Source organism: Podarcis liolepis (assembly GCF_965112155.1).
Source record: "Podarcis liolepis genome assembly, chromosome: 1".
NCBI lineage: Eukaryota > Metazoa > Chordata > Lepidosauria > Squamata > Lacertidae > Podarcis > Podarcis liolepis.
The window spans coordinates 19,712,130-19,735,263 of NC_139554.1; positions in this window are offsets into that span (position 1 = coordinate 19,712,130).

The following is a 23,134-nucleotide window of genomic DNA, read 5'->3' on the forward strand; positions in this document are numbered from 1 at the left end:
TGTGACACAACAACAGACATAACTAGATGTCTTGCCACCCTTTCTGCACAAGCATGCTTCTGTTCCACCATTGTTTACCCATGAAAACAGTCGGAAATAACTGTTGGAATACTGCCCCCAGTTTTGTCACATGGTATGATCCATGAAAATGGCAGGAGAATTACAGCACAAAACTCCCCAATGCGTTAACAGGGAGGCTAACAGATCCTCCCCCCTGACTCAAACCAAGTAACACAGAATGAGCCCTAAACTTCTGCTGGATCCCCCCAGATTTTCAGAAGTAGCTTTTACGATCAGATAAAACATGGAATTTATCAGGTAAGGAAACATCAGAAAAGTGGGGAAAAGTTACGTCTGAATGCAGCCATAGTTTACCCTAAGAAGAAAGGGGTGGGAATGAGGTGTCAATAGATTTTGTGGAAGTTGTTCCTTAGTTCAGAGACAACTAGTGAAGCCAAAGTGTTGACTAGTACACGTTTGGGAGAGATTTTTTGTGTTTTGGAAGAGCAATCTCTTCACCTGATTTGATTTTCTATAAAAACCCAGGTACTGGAGTGTGTATTAAGTTTCTTGCTTTTAGAGGGATTTGATCCTAGCATTTAAATAACAACAACAACAAGTATATAATAGAACATGCATCCCAACTTCCAATGTCCTAACACTTGGGCAGCAGAATACACAGCACAGGTGGGGAAGGAGTCTTATTATTCATGTTCTGCAACTGTTGAATGGTTTCAGCACTTAGTCATCATGGGATGGGGTTGCAACTTTCTTCCTATAGGCAAAAAATTAGTTTGTTGAAAGTCCATTATCAATGGAAGAGTCTTTGGCAGCCTGTAATTCTGAAACGAGGGCAGCAAGCTCATTCACAGTGACCAAAACACAAAATATTTATGAGTCCCTGAAGTTAAATGGCAGGAGCAGGATTGGATTCTTATCCACACCGAAGAAGCATCTTCTAATTGTCTTCCCAGTTATGGATGCAATCAGGTTGAGGATATCGTGCACTACCTGATAATTTGCCCCTAATGCCCAGATAAAAAATTTCTGTTGCCTTTTCTCAACTGGTTCTCAGGCTGATCCCCCCAGGAAGTGACTGTTGAACTCTTAGTTAATAAAGATCTACAAATTACACACCTGGTAGCCAAATTTGCTGGGTCACCTAAGAAGCTCGGTTCCAGCTACGCTAATGCTTTCAAACATTTATGCTGTACAGGGCTGTAGCTAGGGGGTGGTGAGGTGGGGCCCCACCAGGGGTGCAGGCAATGGGAGGGACACAAAATAGGCTTTAAAATGTATCCAAAAATATAAATATTGATTATTGCCTCATAAGAAATGGTTTTAAATAGAGGGTGAATTGAATGGGGGGGTGGAGGAGAGGCAGAAAGAAGAGCTAATTTGTCCATGACTAGGAGGCACAATGGGACGCGGATGGCGCTGTGGGTTAAACCACAGAGCCTAGGACTTGCCGATCAGAAGGTCGGCAGTTCGAGTCCCCTTGAGGGGGTAAGCTCCCGTTGCTCTGTCCCTGCTCCTGCCAACCTAGCAGTTCAAAAGCACGTCAAAGTGCAAGTAGATAAATAGGTACCGCGTTTCTGTGCGCTGCTCTGGTTCGCCAGAAGCGGCTTAGTCATGCTGGCCAAATGACCTGGAAGCTGTACGCCGGCTCCCTCAGCCAATAAAGCGATATGAGCGCCACAACTCCAGAGTCGGTCACAACTGGACCTAATGGTCAGGGGTCCCTTTACCTTTACTTAGGAGGCACAGTCTGGGTGGTTCTGCCAGGGGCGCAAGATCACCTAGCTACGGCTCTGATGCAGTAAACTTTTATAGGCTACATTGTGTCATTTCAGAGGAAAGCCTTGGTCTTGTCCTATGCTGTTCATTGTAAAGGCCTTTGGCTATACACAACAAATGGATTGATTGATTGAAATCGAGAAGCAACACAGTTTGCCCTTAATGTCAGTGAAGAGCTTTCAGTCGCTTGATGACTTCAGCTTCTAACACAGAGTGGGATCTCAGCAGCTTTTTCTGCTTCTCCTTACTCTTAAAGAGATTAGGGCATCCTCTTATAAACATATTTATGAAGTAAAAGCAAGAGACTTCATCTTGGCAGCTTGGAATCTAACACCATTCTGTATCTATATTATTTTTCAGGATTAGAAGCTATTAATTCCTAAAATTGTGCTCTGGAGCGTAAGTGGCAGCAGCTGTAGCTCTTTGCTCAGAGCCTTTCCACATGGGTTGCTTTCTGCTCAAGATATGCATTGCGAGGAGGAGGAGGAGGAGGAGGAGGAGGAGGAGGACCCAAACGAGGTGCTTCTCTTCAGACGGGGTTTGGCAAAGAAAATGAAATCAGATTATTGGAAAAAGGGAAGCTGGAAAGGCTGAAGTCCACTGTCCAAAAAATGAGCAACCTGGGTGTTAATAAAATGGCATCTCGATGCAGGTGGTTACACACTTCCTGTTTCTGTAATCCATTCTTCTTGCATGCACAGACTAATAAAATGCCTCTTCTTATTATGTCACTACTGTACATGGAACATTTCATGCATAAAATATTAATCCTCCACACTGGGCTTTTGAGGGACTGATTGCACTGGCTTAAAAGAAGAAGAAGAAGAAGAAGACGATGGAAGGATGGCTCCTGAGCAAAGCACTGCCAACACTGTACCCAAGACACTCAGCAGCTTTCAAGAGAAAAGGAAGACATGGGTCTGATAGGAATGCTCTAGGTACATGAGGTTAACACTGATGATCCTGCAAGGTCCTGCCAATTTATAACAGTGTTTCCCAAACTTGGGTCTCCAGCTGTTTGGACTACAGCTCCCATCATCCCTAGCTAGTAAGACCAGTGGTCAGGGATGATGGTCCAAGTTTGGGAAACACTGTTATAAATCAGTGGTTTCCAATTAACTAAGAACTGAAGCCCCCCTGTTTTTCAAATGCCAAGCCACGGACCCCTAACTTGTGAAAATGTTGATCTTTCTATGGTAGTTTTTGTTATGTGAATGGTGCCACCAAGCCCACCTGCAGGGGTCCACAGACCACCAATTGGGAACAACTCCTATAAATTCTTTTACAAGGCTTCCTCTCATGCCTTTTAGGTATCCTGCCCCTTACCTTTCTCACAACCACACTCTAGAAGTTCCACTTCAGCTGCATTCACACAGCAGCTTGCTCTCTTCTTCCAAACTGCTAATTTCCACATTATGTTTGAACTTTTACATGATGAACTTTCAAAATCTGGCAAACTCCAATGGAAGGTTAGCACTCATTCCCGGGTTGATATCTTCCAGAAAGGAAAAGAAAAACCCTATTTACCCACAAAATTGTGGGAGTGAAGTGATGGGCTCGGGGACAGTATATTGGCGCATAGTTCTTTAATGCTGCTTCCATTGAGGGATCTTGGGGGATCAGAAGAAGGCATGTTCAGAAAACAAAAGCTATACACAACGCAAGTTCCCAGCAAGCTGTGCTGGAATGTAAACAGACATGTGACACGCAACAGTTCCACACGTCTGCTCCTTAAGGTGGAATGGAAATCTCAACAAATTCTTTGTTCTGCTGCTGCTTTGGCATTCTTCCCCCCATTCGCCCCTGGCTATGTCTTCTTTTCCATTCTAGAGTGATCGCAGCCAATCGGGGATCACGTGATGAATGTGATGACATCACAGCACAATGCAGTCAGTTAGATTGGGCTGTGTGCTGAAATAACTGAGCGCAAATGGAACTCATCCAGAATGCTTCTTATATCAGTGAAATGTTTTATTCCCTTTCAAAGCAATCGCCAAAAAATGTGCCAAATACAGGAGGGGAGTGATTTTAGACACTGTTTAAAAATGGGCGAGAAAATGGTTTAGCCCTTGTGTCTGTTACAATGTCCCCCTTCACTAGGGAGCCTGTGGCACAATGAGTAAGTGTGTCTGGCTGTTCACCAGAAGGTTGGTGGTTCGAGGCCACCCAGGGATGGCTGTGGACAGGATTCCTGCATATCAGGGAGTTGGAGCAGATGGCCCTTGGGATCTCTTCCAACTCTACAATTCTATGAGTGCAGTTATCCCCATCTGTGGGAGTTCCTGAGCATACTAATTTGTTCTATAAGTGAATGTATGTTATTGCAGAGTGCTAGCATGCAGTGAGAGATTTTACTTTCTTGGGTTCCATGATCACTGCAGATGGTGACAGCAGTCATGAAACTAAAAGACGCCTGCTCCTTGGGAGAAAGGCGATGACAAACCTAGACAGCATCTTAAAAAGCAGAGACAGCACCTTGCCAACAAAGGTCCGTATAGTTAAAGCCATGGTTTTCCCAGTAGTGATGTATGGAAGTGAGAGCTGGACCATAAAGAAGGCTGATGGCCGAAGAATTGGTGCTTTTGAATTATGGTGCTGGAAGAGACTCTTGCGAGTCCCATGGACTGCAAGAAGATCAAACCTATCCATTCTGAAGGAAATCAGCCCTGAGTGCTCACAGGAAGGACAGATCGTGAAGCTGAGGCTCCAATACTTTGGCCACCACATGAGAAGAGAAGACTCCCTGGAAAAGACCCTGATGTTGGGAAAGATGGAGGGCAGAAGGAGAAGGGGCGACAGAGGACAAGATGGTTGGACAGCTACAAACATGAGTTTGACCAGGCTGCGGGAGGCAGTGGAAGACAGGAGTGCCTGGTGTGCTCTGGTCCATGGGGTCACGAAGAGTCGGACACGACTGAACAACTAAACAACAAAAGCATGCAGTGGCGACTGGTGACCATTGGGGCAGGTGGGACAGAAGAAAGAGAGCTCAAGAGTAGAGGGAGCCAGAGCCAATGACAGATGGGCCCAACTAATTTTAGTTTTGTACCCATTCTCCACCCTGCTGAGTTCTACAAGAGCAACATTGAGATTGAGAAGGAAGGTGACTGGTACTGACAGCACCCCTGAGCTGGACATAATAAATACAGTATACTAGGCAGGTGGGGGGCTGTCTGAGGTCAGACTGAGGTTGGTGGGGGCAACACCCCATTCACCCTAATGGGTCAGCCTCCACAGCTGGCATGCCAGACAAATAACAGTATGCTACTGTAGTCTCGAACACTTATTTTGCCAGTGATTATCTCCAATTTTCTCTCCCAATTATCAACTCTAGGGAGGGAACTGGGTGGCCTAAGTATTGGTTTTGGCTTCATCACATGACCTCTACTTGATGACTTTGGCAACCAGCGCTTGCCAAATCTATGCTTGGAAGTAAATTCAGCTAAAGCATCCTTAGTTATGCCTGCATATGTTTTTTTAAAAAAAGGGAAAAAATAGAACCCAACCACTTACACATGAGATTTCTTCTGCGTTTGGGTAAGAACAATGTCCAATTACGGGCTTTTCTTTGGAAATAAATTAGAACTTCAATGGGGTATCAACTAATTATCTCCTAAGGAGAGAAAAAAACACCAGCCCTTTAATTTTATGTTAATAGAGCTAAAGGAATATTTAGCTGTGTCATTTATGTATGAAATGATGCTATAAGCCTCACAACATCGAAAAGCTAAAAGGGTTTAATTCAGGAGCTAGAGCCCCACACGGTGACCTTGCCACCTTTTTCCAGGTGGCAAACTGGATAGGACATTGGCAGCACCAAACCATATGATTAATTAAGCCTCATCGTGAAATTCTAAAGTCATAGCAACTAGCCAAGCTATGCAAGTACAGTTCTCTTAAAAGATTTAATCAGGTTTTGGGCAAAAAAAAACCCCACTCTATATTAGTAGATTTGGCATTCATCTGAGGAAAAGATCAATGATGCTAAACTGTCAAATACTTTTTAAAAAAATGTTTGCAGAAAAGAGAGTGTCTGGGGAAAAAACTCTTACAAAAAGTTTAACAGCATTATGCAACTACAGGTATATATATTTTTTCTAGCTAAGAAATGTGAGGTTAGCTTTCAGTTTGCGGAGGATGGGAGGATTTGCAGATATTAAAATCCGTAAATGTCACCCCTTAAGACTGCCCTTTAATTCTCAGTCAATGGAAGGAGGAGAATGTCCTTTGCTAAATATTTTTTGATGTCCACGTCTGCAGTTGCACTTCAGTTCTTTAAGAACTCGTGTCCAGCATCAATGACAAAAGTTACAAACGCATTCTGATTCCATAACTGCATTGATGGTACCTAGCAAATAAAAGATTGGGGGTGTAAAATCATGTGGAAAATAATGGAAAATCTGAATGCATTAGAGTGCACAAAATGTTTCGAAAAAATACAGGGACAAAATATTTAGAACCTTCTCCCCTGGCTAGCAAAATGAACCAGAAGATGGATGTTAGTTTTTAAGATGCCAAAACATTTGGTAGCTTCCAGATCCAACTATTGTGCCATGCAGCTTGGATCTTTGCATTAAAAGGGGCACAGTTATTTGTGTGGCTACAAGTGGTACCTCGTGTAACATACCACCCCCTTTATGAACGCTTTGGGTTACGCACTCCACTAACCCCGAAGTAGGTGCTCCTTGTGGCGAACTTTGCCCTGGGATTCACGCAGAAGTCATGTTCTGGCTACACACGGGAAGCAGGAGGCACCATTAGTGAAAGCGCACCTGATGTTACGGGTGGTTTCCGGTTACAAATGGACCTCTGAAACCAATTAAGTTCATAACCGTAGGTACCACTGTACTTGAGGGATACACTGTGGACTTATTTTGCATCTGAAATATTATTTACTTGTCCATGAAACTACCTTCAGCACACCCCATACTGCATCACCATGAAGGCTTCATTACTATGTATGCTCACTTGAGCATTGGTTGGCATCCAATGTCTGTCTCAGGAAACAGTGGAAGAGGACACCTTTGGGGGCTGAAGTCAAACCCCCAGCATCTGATGTGGCTGCAGAGACCGATATGGGAGAGACATGTTTTGTTGCAGGTGGGGCAGATGAAGGCATCCGGTTGGGCTGCCGCAGATGCACCATGGCGTTTCTTCTCTCTGCGCTCCTCCAAGTGGCAATTCCTCCTCTGGTCACTGCTATGAATGCACCACCTGTCTGTCTGTCTCCTGGCACTGGCGTCATCTGCAAGGGATTCCCATATGGTGGGGTTGATGTTGGCAGCCTTCATGTCATGCTTGAAGACATCTTTGTAACACAGAGTTGTTCTGCCAATGGTCCTGGTGTCATGGTCCGGTCTACGGGCAATCGAAGTCCCGGCTGAAGATGTCGGGACCGGGGGCAAGATGGCAGGGTGGGAGCAGGAACAAGAGTCTAGAAGCCAGGGGCCTGAGGTCAGGAGGCAGGGAGTCACGAAGTCAAGGGTCCAAGGATCAAGAAGCAAGGAGCCAAGGAGCCAAGGTCCAAGGATCAGGAAGCAAGAAGCCAAAAGCAGCAAGGCAGGAAATGAGTTGCTGTGGCAAAAAGCCGAAGGGAAATGCTGACCTTGTATCCCTTCCCGGCTCTTGCCACCAGGTGCAGTGAGTTACCAAGCGGCCTCACCTGTGCGGCCGCGCCTTGCCTCTCCAGAACAAACTTAGGAAGGCTTCGGTCCTGTGAAGCCCTACTGGTCACAGGGCTCGGCTCCTGCACACACTCCTGACACCTGGTGCCTGAAGCCACCTCCCCGTAGAGCACATCCTTGAGGATCCTGCCATCTTCCATTCTGTGGACATCATCAAGCCAGCATAGATGTCGCTGAGACAGGGGTGCGAACATGCTGGGAATGTGCACTTGGGAGAGCAGATCTTTGTTGCAGATTCTGTCCTAAGTATGAGTCATTAAATGCAGTAGGACTTCTTACTCCAGAGCAAGCATGCAGAGTTTTGCGCTTCCCATCTAAATGCATGTAACTAATAAATGCATATTCTTCCACTCCCATCTCCTTCTCCTTCTTCTGTTGCCTCCATAGCGTTGATAGTGAGCTACCCAGAACAGGAATCCACCCTCTTATACTTTGGAAAGTGACATGAGCATTGATATTGAGGAGATGAGAAGGGAAGGAAGAGATCCGGACACATCAGTAGAACTTTGCCAACACCTGTTGCACTTGTAACCAAAAGTTTGTGATTTCTGGTGGTTCCTCCTTCTCTCTGGTACCCCCTAAACCCCTGAAAATCTGCTCTGGGTGGTGCCCTCTGAAACAGTGGGGTGCAACACCAAAAATTGTCTTGTGCCTCTTCCACCCATGGGAGCAGCAAGTTAGTAGACTGGGAACCTCTGATCATAGCTGTCAATGTTTCCCGTTTTTTTAAGGGAAATTCCCTTATTCCAAATAGGATTCCTCACAAGAAAAGGGAAAAGTTGACAGCTATGCCTCTGATATATTGGGAGTCCTATCTGTAAATGGAAGGAGCCCTTCCATTCACATTTTGGCATGCAGATGGAAAGTTCACTGAACACCTGAAGATGAAAAATAAATAATATTATATCATAGTTGACCATTTGCTGCCCTTTAATGGTAGCCAAAATTTGGCAAATGAGAGGTATCTTTAAATGCATCTTTGCATTTTTTTTAAATGCAAAAGCAACTGCAAGGAGGCCTGATCTGTACAGTGGTACCTCTAGTTACGAACTTAATTCATTCTGGAGGTTAATTCTTAACCTGAAACTGTTCTTAACTAGAGGCGGGCTTTCGCTAATGGGGCCTCTTGCTGCCGCTGTGCCGCCGGCACACGATTTCCGTTCTCATCCTGGGGCAAAGTTCTCAACTCAAGGTAACTCTTCCAGGTTAGCAGAGTTTGTAACCTGAAGCATTTGTAACCTGAGGCGTTTGTGACTCAAGGTACCACTGTATTAATATTACCTTAGTGGGAGGAGGCTCTTAACCTCTTTGTCCCTTCCTATGCCACTCAGTCAAAACCACTATCTGCATCCAAATTAACCCATCTTTTATTTTTATTTTAAAAAATCATGATGTTATATCGCCTTTTTAAAACTTTGTTGGGAGCCACCCAGAGTGGTGGCGTATAAATAATAAATTTATTATTATTATTATTATTATTATTATTATTATTATTATTATCTGCCACAACACGTTTAACATCCTAGCTAGATTTGCCCTGAAGGAATGGCTTCAATTTGCTTCATAACAGGTCTTACAGTGCTTGCCGACTTCTCATATACATCTGGTTGGTCACTGTGTGAACAGGAGGCTGGACAAGATGAGTCCTCTGCCTGACCCAGCCGCGTTCTTTTTACATTCTTCTGCCACTAGTTCTCATAGCATGCAACGCCATGCATGTTTACTTGGAAGCCAACCCCACTGAAGACTCTACAGGCAGCTCCCAATTTATGCACGTGTGCATTGCGCCAAACCCGGAAGTGACTAAAAAAAAGGGCAAAAACAGCCCTAAAAGAACACAAAAGGGCAAAAACGGCATGAAAACAGCACCTAGCAATCCCACAAGCTTTTGCAAGTGCAATCTTAGGAGCCCTTGTACCGATCGTTGAGGCCTGTGGAGAGTGCAAATATGACAAAGGGGGCTTGGCGGGAACGATTGGGGTGGAGTTTGGTTGTCTGGTAAGCGCTGCTGGTTTTTTTAAGAGCTTTCCTAGGGTTTCTGGAGGTTTAGAGGGTGCTTGCAGGCTTTTCCAACAGTGTTTCAAATACACATGATTTCACTGAGGTGCGCGGTGCCTTCGAGACATAACCCTGTGCAAATTGGGAGTTACCTGTACTGTGGGAACATGCATAGGGTCAGCCTGAGCACCTGATATTCTCAAGACTGGCAAATCGGCAAAGTTTTGAGAGCCAGTTTTCCCAGTCTCTAGAAAGCAGGTGGCCCCATCACCCCCCTTTTTTTGTTTTAGTTTTAATCTGGACCATTTGACATCAAGGACAAAACAACAACCAGAACCCTCAGGCCTTTGTGTCAAAAGGCCCCTATCCCTTTGGAGATGGTATGTATTTCAGTGAGATAGGATTCCCCATTGTTTACCCTCCTCTTTATGATGTAAATGTGCCCTGATTTTTATTTGTGCGATTGTGTCTCGGAGGCCCCTTTTCATTTGGCAATGGGGGTTTCATTTAATAAATGTCCTATTAATCCCAGTGCTCTATCAGGAGAATTTAAGCTTGTTTCAATTCTTTGATTGCTTTTTAGGGATTATAGGAAACTTCATTGTCCTCCGCTGCACTGTGAATAAGTAAATTTAAATGATAGGTAGGCACCCAAAAGAAATCTATCGATAGCTTTTAGATATATATGCAGAGTATATATGCATTTATATAGCTTGCAAAAAAGAGAGAGAGAGATGCCATATGAGAGAGGGGGGAAATATCAAATCAAGGCACGAAGAAACTGAAAAATACTACATGTATCATTCACCTGATTTCAATTGTGGCTCCCTTTTGAACCTCGGCCAAATCATTTTGTACATTAAAAATTGGTCAGGGATGATAAGATTCCATTTTCATGGTTGGTAATGCAGAACCGGTGAAAGAATACAATTACAGACCCCTGAGTAAACTCTGCGAATGTCAACTTGATGTAAATGATCAAGTGTCGACAAAGGGGCTGGCTGGTAGAAGGGGAGGGGGTGGCAGGCTGAGGCGGGGGGGGGCAGGGAGAGAGAAGGGGTGAATCTGCTTGCTCCTCACAGGCCTCCAACATGCCGGGGTGTGGACTCGCGCGTGGGTTCTAGGCTGGTGATTTGGAACCTGCCACAGGCAATATCCCACACACTACTGCTGATCAACGCTGTGGTGTAGCTCTCTATCATCGTATGGCTGCAAAAGGAACTGAACACTCCAAATGTCCCCATTTCTGGTCGCTGTCAATATCTAGCTAGCTGTCATTAATCATCTATTGCTATATTGGCTTCAGGGGAGATTCTGAGGGTGCTTTTTAAAAAAATATATATGAATTTGGTTGTTGTGCTAACACATGCAATGTGGTGTATTCCCACTTCCACCCCACCCCTTGTATCGCCTTCCATTGGAGTGCCAACTTGAATAACAAATGGGAGCGCAGGTAAACCCTGCCCCTCATAATTGATCACAAGACATGGTGCCCCCTTGAATATTTTATTTGGGGGGAGGGAGGCAAAGGGTCCTTGCCCCCAAGTGTTGACTCCTATGCCTTCCACAATCCCCATTGAACAATAAGGATTACCAAATGTGATTACCAAATCTGAACGTGCCTCACGGCTTCTGTTTTGAGTTTCTCTATTGTATTGAGGCTTCTACTTTCAGTTTTCGGTTTTCAAACGTTTCAGGAGTCGAACAGAACAGATTACATTGGAAAGCCCAGGTTCCACTGACATTCTGACATTCACACTTCTCATTCACCCCCCAACCCCCAGGCGACCCCCGAGTGGAATAATGACTCAAGACAAAGTGCTATGGGATTAAAATTGGCCACAACTTTATTAAATTTCAGATGTAAGGAGACCTTGGCTCAGGCATTGGGTGTTTATCCTTTCCAGTCCCCAGCCGGGGATCTGGGAGACATCAGGGTTATCCAGAATGTGTGGGGATTGGGCTGGCTCTGGAGAACATTTGTTCAAGCAGAGAGCCCGCCCCCCATTTTGCTTCCGTTGGAGGGGAGAGCAATGACAACCTTTCGGCATATGGCCAATGCTCCCCTCAGGACCCCTTTAACGGGGAACACTGGGATCACCACTGCAAGGGGGGGTCACCGCTTCATGCCCCCCCCATTTAAGGAGATAGACTAAAGGATTCCCAAGGCCTGAAACCGCCAAAGTTGTGACGTTTTGCTATGGGAAAGGCAAAACCTGCCAATGCAGGAAAATTCCTTTCCAGCCCTTCAACAGTGACCCTGACGTAGCAGCGCCTGCGTACCTGTGGAGAAGAGGTTAACCTGCAAGAGAAGACAACTGAGGGAGGGGAGGGTGGGAGACGCTCTGGAGCCAACTGACGCTTCACAGGTAAGATTCACCTTCTGTTGTGTGGGCAGGATGGTCCCTCCCCTTACCTGGCCAATCCCCTGGCAACGCCTCCCCAGGCAGGATTGGACAATTGGCTGAGGTAGGTGGAGACCTCCAGGTATCCAGCCTGGGAAGGATGAAGCCAGCCCAAACTACCAGGAGCCGCACTGGGATCTGGGGGGCTGTATGCGACCACGCAAAAGGCGCCCCCATTTGACGTGGGGAGTGGTCATTGTGAAAATAACATGCAAAAGTGCATTATATTTGGAGGATACCTGGTTAGGACAAATTCCAGTCCCATGTGCAAGTTGCCTTGTCCTTTGCCTTTGATACTCAAAGGTCAAAGATGGGCAGAACTCAGCCTTTGTCCTCACTCACGGACTCCTTTCACCAACATTGAGAGGTGATGCCCACACCTTCCTTGGCATGTGCTCTGCTTCACTATCTGAAAAGCTGATTGTTTTGAGCTGGAGGGACTATTGGTACCTGCAGTGGCTTTGGCGGGAACAGTGTTTGAAGGAATACCTATGCATGCTCTTTCGGGATGACAGCTGTGGTGGTCATGGGAGGCAACAGGCATTGGACATGAGATGCAAGACTTCTTGCAATATTACAAAACATTGCCATCAAATGAATGGCATCATCAGTGAGCTCTATAGCCACAATGAGAACAGCACACACTCCATATGATCATGTGGAACCTAGGAACCTAGGGAATTGCTTCTATTGAGGCAGACCGGTGGTCTATTTATCTCAGAATTGTCTGCAATGGCTGGCAGTGGCTCTTCAGGGCTTCAGACGGGGGTCTCTTTCTGCCTTACCTGGAGATTGGATATGAAACCTTTTGTATGCAAAGCAGGTTCTCCAGCCTTGAGTTAGGGAACATCACCTCCTGAGTGCCTGAATCTTTTGTGGAAGCAAAAGGGGCACCTATGGAATCCTACCATCCTGACTTTAATAAAGGGATGGGGAACATTTTTCAGTCTGAGAGCCATATTCCCTTCAGGCCAACTTTCTGGGAGTGTCAAGCAATGAGCTGGTCTAAGGAAAAACTGGGTAGAGCAATGAATTTTTTTACCTTTGCAGGTGTCCAAGACAAATGGAAAGTGTTTCCCATGGTCACTGACCTTATTTCTCCATTCTCCGATCAACCAGGTTTGGCAGGTTTTTTGGAACCATACAAAAACCTGTGCGACTTCTTTGCCGAAAGTGAAATGTTGGATGAAAAGACATACCGCACGTGGCAATCTCACTTTCTAACCACCTTCTACTCTGGGTGGGGGAAAACCTCTTGTCTGTCTCCATCCTGAAACAATACATGGCTGATTCCTTTCTCCCTTTCTAATCTCTGGAAAACACTGCCTCCGAGTGGCAAGCTTCAAGATAGAAGACTTCCAGTCCCTGTTTCCTTCCCCACTCCCCTTCATCTTATCCCTTTCTTAAAAATCCCTAACTGTATTATTTGTAAGGATATTCATTAACCTTGTTGAGTGGAAAAACCAAAGTGAACTTCCTAAGAACTGAGTCATATAAGCAATCTCACAGCGGGCATTATTTCCCCCATTTATTTTAAGAATTATCAACAAAGTTGTTTAAAGCAGTAATCAATTTCAGTTTTTGTTTACTTGCCTACAGGGAACCAGGCAGAGGGCCTTCTTGGTAGTGGCGCCCGCCCTGTGGAACGCCCTCCCACCAGATGTCAAAGCGATAAACAACTACCTGACATCTTAAGGCAGCCCTGTTCAGGGAAGTTTTTAATGTGTGATATTTTAGTGTATTTTTGGTTTCTATGGAAGCCGCCCAGAGTGGCTGGGGAAACGCAGCCGGATGGGCGGGGTACAAATAAATTATTATTATTATTATTATTATTATTATTATTATTATTATTATTATTGCCATCTTCATTTTTACATTTCCCAACATATTGCAAAGGAACGTAAGAAGCTGCCTTTTACTCAATCAAACCATTGATCCATCTAACTCAGTACTGTCTACACTGACTGGCAGCAAATCTCCAGGGTTTCAGGCAGGGTCCTCTCCCAACTCCACCTGCAGATACCAGGGATTGAGCCTGAGACCTTCTGCATGCAAGACAAATAGTCTACCACTGAGCCAAGGCCCTGCCCCTTTCATGTACGCATGCTGAATCACTTATTGAAACTCTATGGTATTTACCCGTCCTCCTGTGAAATAGAGAGTTTGCTTTCCTAGACACACCCCATTCCCCTGAAAACCAGATCTTTCCCTTCATCAGCTTTGTTTGTCTTGGAATTCTCTCCCACCAGGTTTCGGGTTTTGTTTTGTCTTTAGGTTAGGAAAATGAGAATGTTGTGTTTGTTTCTTTGCAAAAGAACAGAGAGTCACCATCGGCTGATAACAAGTTGCAGAATTGCAAGGTTTCTCCAAAATACAGTGGTGAAGTCTTGAGGGAACAACAAGCTTCTCAAAATATATATGAGTTTTTACACAGACTAGAAGAGAATAGATAATTATAGTTTGCCAATGGACTTGGATCAAGGTCAGGAGTAGCTAACTTGGTGCTTTCCATATGTTTTGGACTCCAATTCCCATCAGCTGCAGCCAGCATGGCCAACAGTAAAGGATGATGGGAACTGTAGTCCAATATCTGGAGAGCTACCCCTAAACATAAGAACTTGTTTTCCAGCAACTGGTATTCAGAAGCATTACTGCCCCCAAATGTGGTAGCCACTGGTGTATGCCCTGATTATTCCTCCCCCCCCCCCCCACAATTCATTTCTAACAGGAATACATAGCGATCCTGCTCTATAGCTGTGGAGATTATTCTGCTATGATTATGGTGGGGCAGGAAAGCTGTGGCGGTAGGGGGAGGAACTCAACCCGTGGGATCAATATATCTCAGGATCGGTTTATATCACACATAAAAAGACACCATAACTGTACTGCTCGCTTCTTGTTTAGTGTCCTGTTCTTTCTATCCACTAATACATCGTAAACCAGCTGATCCCTGAGGTAGGACACTGGCAAGGAATCGCACACTTTTTAAAAGTTACTTTTCAGGGGCTTTGTCTGTGCATCTTGAATTGATGCAGGACGTGGAGGCGAAGAGAGGGCTGGAGCTGCCTTCAGCATTTGTCTGGGAGGCTGAGACACCACCCGCAATGGATGATCAGGCCAAAGAAGACTGCTGTTGTATTCAAGGCTGGCTGATGTTCTATCAGTGTTCTGTAATTTCTTTCCTTTACTGCAGGAAGATGGGAAGCTGCATTATACTACGTCAGATCATTGGTCGGTCAGTCTGCGTGGACTAGCAGGATCAATTCAGGATTTCGGGCAGGGGTTTCTCCCACCCCTACCTCGAGATACTGGGGACTGAACCGGAGACCTTCTGCAATAAGCTTCTGAATACCAGTTTGGTGGGAGCAAGTGGCTGTTGCTTGCTTGAGGTTTTAAGCTGGCTGGGAACAAGATCTTGGACTGAACAGACCATTGACTAAACTGAGACAATGAGATAATAGCCACTAGGTAGGCAGGCTGGGCACACCCTTTAAAATAACTAGTCCCCCCCACACACACACAAATGTCAATGCAAGAAGAGCCCTACTGCATCAGACTAAAGGTCTATCTAGTCACTGTCAGGAGTTCGTCCTACACTCGAGTAGGACCCTGGCAGAGACACATGCCCGACTGGCATGTTCGCTCCCTCCTGGTCGATCGTTCGGGAGCTTCAAAAGCTTTCTTCAGCCCGAACATCACAGCGACCAATGCCAACAGACATTGGCACACTTAGGGATCTGCAGAGTCTTTGCAGCTTGCGTAACAGACCTCAGCAACTCAGCATTTTGGCTAATCTACTTTATTTACATATAAACACACACGGAGCACTGCAACATGGGTCCCACTCTCTCTAGCATCAGACACAAAGAGAAAGGACAAAGGACAATAGTCCCACTTCACGGAAGACAGTAACACAAACATCCTGTCTCCATCACTTCCCTCACTGTGGAATGAAAACATACACCGTCATGTGATAGACAAATATCCCATGACTGCAATAATGGAGCAGGAATTCTAACAGTCACCCCCAGTAGACCACCCAATGTCTATCAGAAGCCTTCAGGCAGCTCATGAGCTCCATGGCATTCTCTCGCCACTTGTGACCTGAACTGGTTAAAGCAGAAATTCTATGCTCCAACTTTGTGCTCAAACAGGGCACCACTGAAATTTGAAAGGCAAAAGTCCACCCTTGGCAGAAGTTCATATTGAGCCCAGAAACATGGTACATAGGTACGGGTTGGAGAATCTATCAATTCTGGTTTCTCTCTTTCTCATATTTGCACTCTTAAGTTCAGTTTTCCACATCAGTTTGCAAAATTTTGAAAAACTGTGAAAATTCAGGAGCATTTTACTGTATATTTCTCCTCCTGTGCACATCCTTTGTACCTAATTTTGCCTAACATAGCAATTTTTACAAAGTGCTTCTACACACACACTTGATACTTAATTTAAACTGGTTTTATTTCTACTGCATCTTTTATTTATTTATTTATTTATTTATATTATTCTATTTTAGTCACTCCCCCCTCCCCCCCAAAAAAACCAGAATCTCAAAGCAACTTATAAACATAGAGCTGGTTGATTGATTATAGAAACCGATTTTCTATAATCAATTAAAAGCTCAACAACTTTGCAAAAAAAAAAAAGTCAACTTTTGTTTCCGGATTTTCGCTCTTTGAAATATAGCAACCCCATATACAAACATCAACATTTTAAAACAAGGATAAAACTATCTACAATACCCAAGTAACATATATAGAAAGACAGGTCTAACTCCGCCCCATCCCACTAAAAGCTAAGCAGGAAAGGTCAGCTGCAAAGGCCCAAGTGAATAAATATGTTTTTACCTGGTGCCTTAAAAACAATGGTGAGAGTGCAGGGCATGGCTCCCTGGGGAGAGTATTACATAAAAAAAGGAGCCACCGCTAAGAAAACCCATTCCTATATCTTTTGCAAGCTTACTGGATTCTGCTTAGAGAGTATGGTTAAGTGGTATATAAACTTGTAACTTTAATAAAGGTTACGGAGGGCCAACACCAATACGACAAAGTCAAAGAAAAGTGCAGCTGATTAATATTATATTGGAATGAAATAATCCAGGTTACTGGGGGAAGATATAGATTAAAATATATTTACGATCTACTTACGTATTAAATATACTTGGCTAAGGTAATCTCTTTTTAAACTATAATTATTTTATAAATTAAAAGGAGCGAGATTTTGAGTGGTCTTGTATTGAATAACATTTAATGTCTTTGTAGAGTGTGTATTTCAGATTTATGTAACATTACTATGTTACAAGCCTAGGGCTTGCGGATCAGAAGGTTGGCGGTTCGAATCACCGTGGGGATTCAAACCGCTGACCATTCGATCGGCAAGCCCAAGCGGCACAGTGGTTTAACCCACAGCGCCACCCCCGTCCCTTCTTGAACAGTAGTTTCTTAATTTTTAGAAATAAAAATAAATGCATTAGTCCCTTCAACATTTTCTGATTATTCTCATTTTCCATTTTTCTGTGGGGGAAAAACCCCAAATGCACTCAGTGGCATTTCTGATTTGCAGAACTCTGCAGTTGCACAGATCAAAATGACTGTGTACTCTTCAAGTGACCTCATTTGCTTTTAAGATCATTTGGATAGGCAGTATAGAAGTCCCAAAGGAATGTAGTAAATAAATATGGTGTAGGAAAGTCTGCACCAGCTCCACCCTAACAATAATTCTGCCAAAAAACAAAAGTTGACACTATGAAGATGAAATAAAAAAATTGCTTCCAGTAGCACCTTAAAGACCAACTAAGTAGCACCTTAAAGACCAACTAAGTAGCACCTTAAAGACCAACTAAAGACTTAGTTGGTCTTTAAGGTGCTACTGGAAGCAATTTTTTTATTTTGACTATGGCAGACCAACACGGCTACCTATCTGTAACTGGAACTATGAAGATGCACACTGCAATGCAGATCTTTCAGGCCGGATGAAGATCAGAAGTATTTTATTTTATTTTATTATTTTATTTTATTTTATATATTTTATTTTATTTTATACCCCACCCACCTAGCTGGGTTTCCCCAGCCACTCTGGGCGGCTCCTAACCAAATATTAAAAACACAATATAGCATTCAACATTAAAAACTTCCCTAAACAGGGCTGCCTTCAGATGTCTTTTAAAAGTATGATAGTTGCTTATTGCCTTGACATCTGAAAGGGTATTCTACAGGGAGGGTGCCACTACTGAGAAGGCCCTCTGCCTGGTTCCCTGTAACCTCACTTCTCACAGACAGGGAACCGCCAGAAGGCCCTCGGAACTGGGCCTCAGTGTCCGGGCTGAACGATGGGGGATGAATCACATATATTGTGATCTGGCCTGGAAAGACTAGTATCAGCATATTATTATTATTATTATTATTATTATTATTATTATTATTATTATTATTATTTCTACACCACCCATCTGGCTGAGTTTCCCCAGCCAGGTAACATCCCAACAGGATCTCTGCCTGGTGAGAAGGGCCTTAGTTCAGTGACAGAGCATCTGTTTTGCATTCAGAAGATCCCAGATTCATTCCTATGCATCTCAGGGATGGGGACTGAGAAATATCCTCATCTGATGCACAAGGCAACTTCCTGTGTGCCTCTGCCTACCCTACACCATCAAACAATTTCCCGCTATTTCACGGGAGCCTGTCAGGCTTCAGGGAATCTGATCCCCCTCCCTCATGGCAGACTGCCAGTAACAGAAAAAAGAAGCTCTTACCAATGTATTTTATTCAGTATTCACAGAGAGAGACGTAGGATGCGGTCTCTCAGATAATGGTGTTGCTCCGAGTAAAGTCCCACCCCCTCTGTCTCTCCAATTTTACGTCATTCCTGCATTGGCTGATCTTTGCTTTCTGCCTCTGAGCTTTCTGTTCTCCTACTCTCAATGCCTGCCAGGTCCTGGGAGAGGGGGCGTGTCTGGAATGCTTTCCAAAGGCACTGAGTCTGTCAGCTGTCTCTCCCCTGGTGCTTCTTTTTCCTCCTGCTCCTCTGCCAATATTTCCCAGCTTCTCCCCACTGCAGCCTCTGAACTGTGCCCTTCTGCAAACCACTGTTCTAAATCTATACTGCCTCCCACTTCTCTGGGAAGTGCAGGAGGAGAGGGCGGTCCCCATCATTCCTCCTCAGTCCAGTCCCCGACAGAGCCACTGTTTCATTAAAAAATAATATAAATATTTGATTTCTCACAATGCTACAGAGCCACAGGGCAGATCCCACACTCGGATGCCAATGCTAATCGAAGCATTTCTGCTGCTCTGGTGATTCTCAATGCAACTGGACAGTTTGTTGCTCCTTCCAACTAAGCCAACTCTGTGGCTTGGGGTGTGGTGGAATCACAGCAGTAGCAGAAGCTTAGCTCCTCCTTCCAGACATCAGGTGTGCGTTCAATGCACGTGCAATATTTTCCATACATCCATGTGATTGTGCCAAGGCTATTTCACACGCTTCTTCATACTGTGCACACAGTTAAGCTAAGGAATTCGCTTCCACGAGAGTTAGGTGATAGCCACCAACTTGGATGGCTTCCAAAAAGGATAATAATCATTAATCATTAATAATAATATATTATTTATACCGCGCTCATCTGGCTGGGTTTCCCCCAAACGAATATTAAAAACACAATGCAGCATTAAACATTAAAAACTTCCCTAAACAGGGTTGCCTTCAGATGCCTCTTAAAAGTAGGATAGTTCTTTATTTCCTTGACATCTGAAAGGGGGGCGGTATTCCACAGGGAGGGTGCCACTACCAAGAAGGCCCTGTGCCTGGTTCACTGTAACTTCACTTCTTGCAGTGAGGGAACCAGCAGAAGACCCTCGGAGGAGGGCCTCAGTGTCCGGGCTGAACTCTCCTTCAGTTATACTGGGCCGAGGCTATTTAGGGCTTCAAAGGTCCAGAAAGGAAGAGTCAACGAAGGGGTGTTACCTGCTTAGGGCAGTGAATGACTGAGAGCATCACCACAGTGGTTGGGAAGGAAGAGACAAATGAGAAAAGAACTGGAAAAAAATGGCTCTTTGTCACCTTCCAGCCTTGCAAAATAATGGAACAAATTAATGGACCTTAACAGATTGGAGAACTGGGCCAAACTAACAAAATGAATTTCAATAGGGCCAAATGTCAGGTTCTGCACTTACAAAACAACAGACCACACCTGCAATACTGTGCCCAGTTCTGGGTGCCACAATTGAAGAAGGATGGGATATGTGCAGAGGAGGGCAGCCAAGATGATCAAGGTTCTGGAAACCAAACCTTATGAGGAATGCTTGAGGGAGTTGGGTGTGTTTAGCCTGGATAAGAGGAGACTAGGAGGAGATATTATAGCCATTTTCAAATACGGTATCTAAAGGGTTGTCTCACATGGAAGATGGAGCAAGCTTGTTTTCTTCTGCTCTGGAGTGTAGGATCTGAACCAATGGCAGGGGGTGCTGAATTGTGGCCTTGCACAAAGTGCTGCGGAAATTTGAGTGATCTGTCATGGATGTTTTAGTTGAGCTTCCTGCATTGCAGGGAGTTGGACTAGATAACTGCCAGGATCCTTTCTGACTCTACAGTTCTGTCACTCTATGTGCCATGGCCCAAAGTGACTTGCAGAAGTCACTTGCTGAAGAGGACCACAGAAATTGTGGGATGCCCACTAGAGTATTCTCAGGAACGTAGGAAACTGCCTTATCTATTGGCCCATCTCCACAATTTCAGAGAGGGCTCTTTCCCAGGCCTACCTGGAGATGCCAGGGGCTAGTGGCTTGGTGTTGGGGCTGTTGTTGTTGGTAGGAATGCTGGCTGGTTCCTGTGCCTTCTGGCCTCTGTGAGGCAACTGCTGGGCTGCGGAGTTACTGAGCTTCTATCCTCTGCGCCCATCATCACGCCTCTAATCCACCTTGCCTGGGAAAGGGCCTATTCCTATTGCCTTGCTGAGGTAAACGCAGCAACATAGGAACATAGGAAACTGCCTTATCTTGAGTTAGACCCTTGGTTTATATAGTTCAGTACAGTGGTGCCCCGCAAAACAAATGCCTCGCAAAACGAAAAACGCGCAAGACGAAAGGGTTTTTCGGTTTTTGCGTCGCTTCGGAAGACGATTTTCCCTATGGGCTTGCTTCGCAAGACGAAACTTCTTGTGAGCTTTTTTTCCCTTTTTCTCAAAGTGACTGCAAAGGCGGGCTCCGGTCGCGCAGCCGAGGGAAGCCCTGCTGTGGGTCGTCCAAAGTCAGCCCGAGCGCGCCACTCACCTAAAAGACATGGAGAGACGGAGGGAGCGCGCGAGGATCCCGGTGCAGAGGAGGCTCCTGCAGCAAAATAAAGGCAGCCCGCAGCCGGAGGGCTCCAGGACCCGGAGCTGTGGCGGGGCCGTCGATGGCGTTGCCGGAGACTCCTCCCTCTGGGCCTCGCTCTCTCCGCCTTCGCCGCCGCTTGCCCTGCCTGCGATCGGCCGGGCTCATCACTCCGCTCTGCAGAGCGCTGCGCAAAGGCGCAGCGGGACAGGTGTCAGGGGACGGTTTGGCTGAGCGCGCCCCGGGATCGGACGTGCGGGGTGCTTGCTGAAGCTCTTATCTTCTGGGGTCGCTGGGATGGCGGCGGTGGGGGCTTGTGTTATGTAAGCGCGTCAGGAGGGACTGCTTAAGAGGCCGGACGAGGCTTATGTAATGGCCAGATGCTCCCTAGGGGTCGAGGCTTGCAGTTGCGGGAACGAGTTTATACCTGTAGCCGCTAAGGCGCTAATAGCCGTGCTTCGCAAGACGAAAAAACCACAAGACGAAGAGACTCGTGGAACGGATTAATTTCGTCTTGCGAGGCACCACTGTATTTTCTATACTGCATGCCTGGAAGTGGCTCTCCACGGTTTCAGGCAGCAAGTCTCTCCCAGAGGTTGAATCTGGAACCTTCTGTGCACAAACTCTACCACTCAGCTATGGGCATTCCCCAAGAATTGCAGGATACACCAGAAGCCTTTCTACTTGGAATAATAGGACTGGAATTGCCCCCCAAAGATGTTAGATTGTTTTTGTATGCCACTACAGCGGCAAGACTTTTATTAGCCAAAAATTGGAAATCGCAAGAAATACCAACAATAGAAGAATGGCAGATGAAGATGATGGATTTTTTGGAGCTGGCCGACCTGACGGGGAGAATCCGTGACCAGAAAGAAGAAGAGACACAAGAGGATTGGAAGAAATTCAAATAATATTTAACTAAATATTGTAATGTAAGATAAATAGAAAATTATTGGAAGGAACAAATAGGCCTAGGGGTAGAATAAGAATAGGTGGTAGTAAATATTAAGGATTAGAATAATAATAAAGGAGAAGAGGTTAGTTAATGAATAGAGTTGATATTATTAGAAATATGAAGTTGGAGAACTGTTATACAGGTGATATAATGAAATTCAGATAGAGGGGATTTGAGGAAGTCAGTTATCAATGTAATGAAATTATGGGTGTGAAATAATAATTCTCTTTTTTGTTTTTTACTGTATGTTTTGTTATGTTTTCTTTTTCTTTCTGTGATAATTGTGAAAATCAATTAAAAAATTGGGGGGAAAGAATTGCGGGATGCAATGGACACTCGGGTTGCAAACGTGATCCATGCAGGATGCACATTCGCAACCCCCAGGGTTTGCAACCCGCAATGGTGCATCTGCACATGCGCGGGTTGCGATTTGGCGCTTCTGCGCATGCACAAAGCGTGATTTAGCACTTCTGCACATGTGCAAGCACTGAAACCTGGAAGTAACCCGTTCCGGTACTTCCGGGTTTCGGCAGGTCCATAACCCAAAAAAAAAACGCAACCTGAAGCTTCTGTAACCCAAGGTATGACTGTACTTTGGCCATACAATTCAGCGACAGATGCACTGTGTGCTCTAGGAACAATACCTTTCTGGGAATGCACGCAACACCAGTTGTCGACAACTGTGGCGAGCAAGGGGATCCGTGGTGAGCACTACCTGTGAGCCAGCCATGCCTCGTTAAACTCATAGCGATCAACACTTGAGTTGGAAGTGGTCCTGTTTGCTCCCACACGCTGCGTGTTCACTGAATTCACTCTTACAGTAAAATAGACTTTGTGGCTGCTTTTCATCAGCGCCTTGTGCTCTTTGGTGTTTGGTTGTGGTGTAGTAGTGACAGATTCCCTGTGATAGATGGCTTTCGGCTGCAGACCTCAGTAAAATCAAACAGCATCGCTATTTGTGTGTGGGGGGGGGTTATTTCCCCCCTCTCC